The sequence below is a fragment of the Procambarus clarkii genome, chromosome 91 (genome assembly GCF_040958095.1).
Source record: "Procambarus clarkii isolate CNS0578487 chromosome 91, FALCON_Pclarkii_2.0, whole genome shotgun sequence".
In the NCBI taxonomy this organism is placed as follows: domain Eukaryota; kingdom Metazoa; phylum Arthropoda; class Malacostraca; order Decapoda; family Cambaridae; genus Procambarus; species Procambarus clarkii.
The window spans coordinates 1,908,896-1,914,895 of NC_091240.1; positions in this window are offsets into that span (position 1 = coordinate 1,908,896).

Genomic DNA, 6,000 nt, shown 5'->3' on the forward strand with positions numbered 1-6,000 from the left:
AATGAGGACCTTAAACATAATACAGAGTACAAAACACAATCAAATGTACCCATAGTAGGAAAACAGCATGTAAAGGATTTGGGAATAATTATGTCTGACGACCTAACGTTTAAGGAGCATAACCAAGCAAATATTGCGACAGCCAGAAAAATGATAGGATGGATTACGAGAACTTTCAAATCCAGGGATCCCATCACAATGGTTGTACTCTTCAAGGCACTTGTGTTGTCCCGTCTTGAGTACTGTTCAGTACTCACTTCCCCCTTCAGAGCAGGAGAGATTGCTGAAATAGAGGGAATACAGAGAACATATACGGCACGCATAGACGCAATAAAGCACCTAAATTATTGGGATCGTCTCAAAGCCCTCCAAATGTACTCACTAGAAAGAAGACGAGAGAGATATCAAATAATATACACCTGGAAGATACTGGAGGGCCAAGTACCAAATCTACACAGTAAAATAACAACGTACTGGAGTGAACGACATGGAAGAAAATGTAGAATAGAACCAGTGAAGAGCAGAGGTGCCATAGGCACAATCAGAGAACACTGTATGAACATCAGAGGTCCGCGGTTGTACAACGTCCTCCCAGCAAGCATAAGAAATATTGCCGGAACAACCGTGGACATTTTCAAGAGGAAACTAGATTTATTCCTCCAAGGAGTGCCGGACCAACCGGGCTGTGGTGGGTATGTGGGCCTGCGGGCCGCTCCAAGCAACAGCCTGGTGGACCAAACTCTCACAAGTCGAGCCTGGCCTCGGGCCGGGCTTGGGGAGTAGAAGAACTCCCAGAACCCCATCAACCAGGTATCAACCAGGGTTAAACTCTAACAACCGTTTGTTCGACCATTCCTTCAGCATGTCTAGGTCTTCTTGAAGCCTCAAGCAGTTCTCCTCTGTCTTAATCCTTCTCATAATTTTGGCATTGTCAGCAAACATTGAGTTAGTTAGTTTAGTTCATTTATTATGCACCCCATACCCATCTCGTGGGCGGTAGTGGAAAGGGTTACAGAGGCACATAATGGGCTCAGGGACTGAACCCCACAATTCATTTAGCTAAGCAAGTTACAATCTTGATGAGCTAGTTACAAAATTTAATATAAGTCGTCACATCAACAATGGGTCCGAGATCGACCACAAGTACAGTTTCTAAATTAAGCAACTGACATGTGGAGAGCTAGTGTCACAATTGATATGTTTGTCCTGCACGCCGCCCCCTATCTAGTGGGCAGCAGTGGATAGGTTACAATCACTTAGTTACTACCTACAGTTAGCAAACTGGGGATATTTGGCTTAAATTTCTGTTAGCAGATCATTTTGAATGAAACAGTTACACATCGTTAGAACATTGGTTATAGAATTGTCATTAAATTCACGTATCTTTTCGCATTCCATCACATAGTGACGGAGGGTGGTCTTCCATGGCATCTAAGGCCATGTCATAGTGGTCCAGCAACTGTGACAGGCAAGAGCGCCCTGTTCTGAAACCATGTTGTCCGGGTTATGGAGATGCTGTGATTCCATGTATTTTATGATCTTACTTCTTAGCACTCTCTCAAAGATTTTAAAGATGTATGATGTTAGTGCAAATATTGAGAGAAATGAATCTATACCCTCCGGGAGATCATTTACATATATCAGAAACAAGATAGGACTGAGCACAGAGCCCTGTGGGACTCCACTGGTGACTTCACGCCAATCTGACATCTCGCCCCTCACCGTAACTCTCTGCTTCCTATTGCTTAGGTACTCCCTTATCCACTGGAGCACCTTACCAGCTACACCTGCCTGTCTCTCCAGTTTATGTACCAGCCTCTTATGAGGTACTGTGTCAAAGGCTTTCCAACAATCCAAGAAAATGCAGTCCGCCCAGCCCTCTCTTTCTTGCTTAATCTGTGTCACCTGGTCGTAGAATTCTATTAAGCCAGTCAGGCAAGATTTACCCTCCCTGAACCCATGTTGATGGGTTGTCACGAAGTCCCTTCTCTCCAGATGTGTTACTAGGTTTTTTTCTCACGATCTTCTCCATCACTTTGCATGGTATACAAGTCAAGGATACTGGCCTGTAGTTCAGTGCCTCTTGCCTGTCGCCCTTTTTGTATATTGGGACCACATTCGCCGTCTTCCATATTTCTGGTAGATCTCCCATCTCCAGTGACCTACTATACACTATGGAGAGTGGCAAGCAAAGTGACTCTGTACACTCTTTCATAGTACCCATGGCGAGATCCCGTCTGGACCAACAGCCTTTCTAACATCCAGGTCCAGCAGGTGTCTCTTGACCTCCTCTCTCGTAATTTCTAACCCTTCCAAGGCCGCCTGGTTTACTTCCCTTTCTTCTAGCACAGTGACCTCACCTTGTTCTCTTGTGAAGACCTCCTGGAACCTCTTGTTGAGTTCTTCACACACCTCTCTGTCATTCTCTGTATACCTGTCCTCGCCTGTTCTAAGTTTCCTTACCTGTTCTTTCACTGTTGTTTTCCTCCTGATGTGACTGTGGAGTAGCTTTGGTTCGGTTTTGGCTTTGCTTGCTATATCATTTTCATAAATTTTCTCTGCTTCTCTTCTCACATTAACATACTCATTCCTGGTTCTCTGGTATATCTCTCTGCTTTCTGGTGTTCTGTTATTCCGGAAGTTCCTCCACGCCCTTTTGTTCAGTTTCTTTGCTTCCATACATGCCCTATTTTACCATGGATTCTTCTTTTGCTTCTCGGATTTTTCCCCTTTGGGCCGGGATGAACCTGTTTACTGCCTCCTGACACTTTTGGGTGACATAGTCCATCATATCTTGTACAGACTTAGCTCTGAGGTCTGTGTCCCAAGGTATTTCCCTTAGGAAACTTCTCATCTCCTCATAATTCCCTCATAATTCCTTCCTCATAATTCTTTCCTCATAATTTGGTAGCCTGGTGGATAGCGCGCAGGACTCTTAATTCTGTGGCGCGGGTTCGATTCCCTCACCAGGCAGGAACAAACGGGCAAAGTTTCTTTCACCCTGAATGCTCCTGTTACCTAGCAGTAAATAGGTACCTGGGAGTTAGTCAGCTGTTTCCTGGGTGTGTGTGTGTGAAAAAAAGTAGTTAGTAAACAGTTGATTGACAGTTGAGAGGCGGGCCAAAAGAGCAAAGCTCAACCCCCGCAAACACAACTAGGTGAACACACACACACATAATTATTCTATAGAAAAACAAATCAGCTTCCTGGGCTCGTGACCTTCACGGCCATGACCTCTAACCTTTGACACAAACAATGCTGTTGACGATCTCTAATTGGGGGAACCTGGCACGTGCTTAAAGGCTGATTTCCACATAATCCTCCCCCCCCCCTCTCTCTCTCTCTCTCTCTCTCTCTCTCTCTCTCTCTCTCTCTCTCTCTCTCTCTCTCTCTCTCTCTCTCTCTGTCTCTGTCTCTCTCTCTCTCTCTCTCTCTCTCTCTCTCTCTCTCTCTCTCTCTCTCTCTCTCTCTCTCTCTCTCTCTCTCTCTCTCTCTCTCTCTCTCTCTCTCTCTCTCTCTCTCTCTCTCTCTCTCTCTTTTTTTTTTTTTTTTTTTTTTTAACTAAGACTAGGATTCATAAGGGATGCCTAATAACATACCTAGTGAAACTGCAAGCAAGAGCTGTTATCCTACCTCAGCTCATCTGAAGCCTACACCTAGAAACTCATTTATTACATAAGAGTATACTTTGAAACTAACACAATGGGAACTATCATATATTAACTTATGTAAGCTAAGTTGAAACCTACTCCTAGATGCCCATTTATTTCATGAGCCTGGTATTTTTTGCTTTAGAAGGAATAGCCTTTATTCATTAAAAAACATTAAGTAACAATCATATAAGGAACAGGATGATCTTGTAGCCAGCTGTGTGCCAGAGTCTTCATGTGAACAGTTGACCTGATCTCCCGTGTATCAATCTGTTGAGCGAACAAGTTCCAGATGCGAGTAAGTCTCGGAAGGAATGAACGCTGATGGAGTGATGTTCTTGAGAATGGCACTTCCAGCATGAGACTGTTGAAGGTTGAGAGCCTCTCTCTCTCTCTCTCTCTCTCTCTCTCTCTCTCTCTCTCTCTCTCTCTCTCTCTCTCTCTCTCTCTCTCTCTCTCTCTCTCTCTCTCTCTCTCTCTCTCTCTCTCTCTCACAGTGTGCGTGTGGTGAGCCACATAAAATGATGATGTCAGATCATTCGTATAATGAAGGATGACGTCACAGAACTGGTTCAGGTACTGAAGGCGACTTTATCCTCTTCCTCTCTTCCCACCCCACCACCACCCCATTTCTGCCCCCACCACCCCATTTCTGCCCCCACCACCCCCATTTCTGCCCCCACCACCCCATTTCTGCCCCCACCACCCCATTTCTGCCCCCACCACCCCCATTTCTGCCCCCACCTCCCCCATTTCTGCCCCCACCACCCCATTTCTGCCCCCACCACCCTATTTCTGCCCCCACCACCCCATTTCTGCCCCCACCACCCCATTTCTGCCCCCACCACCCCCATTTCTGCCCCCACCACCCCATTTCTGCCCCCACCACCCTATTTCTGCCCCCACCACCCCCATTTCTGCCCCCACCACCCCATTTCTGCCCCCACCACCCCATTTCTGCCCCCACCACCCCCATTTCTGGCCCCCACCACCCCATTTCTGCCCCCACCACCCCATTTCTGAACCCACCACCCCCATTTCTGCCCCCACCACCCCATTTCTGCCCCCACCACCCCATTTCTGCCCCCACCACCCCATTTCTGCCCCCACCACCCCATTTCTGCCCCCACCACCCCATTTCTGCCCCCACCACCCCATTTCTGCCCCCACCACCCCATTTCTGCCCCCACCACCCCCATTTCTGGCCCTCACCACCCCATTTCTGCCCCCACCACCCCATTTCTGCCCCCACCACCCCATTTCTGCCCCCACCACCCCCATTTCTGGCCCCCACCACCCCATTTCTGCCCCCACCACCCCATTTCTGCCCCACCACATATATTCTTCACCACCCTATTTGTAAACCACGGATCTATTTCTTCCCCCGTTCTCCTCTTCTCTTCCATTTTCTATTGTAACATGTAGTTTCTAGTCTATTGTCTGTCTATTAGCCTATTAGAGGCCTCCAGACTGTCTGTCAGTTCAATAGAATCCCAGGTTGTATAACTTTTAGTAGGTTAGGGTGGTACAGTGGTAGAGGTGGCGGTTAGCAGTCCGTTGGGCGCGGGTTCGAGTGAACCCAGTCCGTCTCTCCTCTCTTCTAATTCCGCTCTCCCTTTCAGGTTGTCTCCTCTTCCTATCTCCCTTCTCTCAGCTCTTCTCCCGTGGCTTATAAGGTGATATTCGTGGCCCACTTACCTGTGTGGGGCATAAACTTCACCTCTCACCTTCAGTGTGAGGGCGCCCTCACCTTCTTTTGTTTCCTCCCGCCATATCAACTTGTTTATCTCTCTCTCTCTCTCTCTCTTTCTCTCTCTCTCTCTGTTTCATAACCTCTACCTCTACCTTGCTTCCTCCCTCACAGCCTTCTCCTACGTTCCTTCCTTTCCATTGTTCAGAAACTGGTTTCTTTTGTTTGAAATATTCTTGCATTTTCCCTCTCTCTTGCTTTTGTTTTTAATGTTGCTTCTGTATACATCCTTTCTTACTATCTCTGTCTTATCTGTATGTCTATCTGGCACTGTATGTTTCTGTTTACCTGTTTCGCTGTTTCTTGTCTATCTGTCTGTCTTTCGATTCTTATACCCCCCCTCAACATTATCCCCCCCCCCTTCACAGAGTAATTGCTACACAGCAAATCAGCTCTCAGTGAGTATCTGTATGTTGTCTTGTTATAATAGCGTCAAGGCATCTATTTATGACTATTAAGGCTCATTATTAGGCAATGCTCGCATGATTGTGCACCCCTCACTCACTCACTCACTCACTCACTCACTCACTCACTCACTCACTCACTCACTCACTCACTCACTCACTCACTCACTCACTCACTCACTCACACACACACACA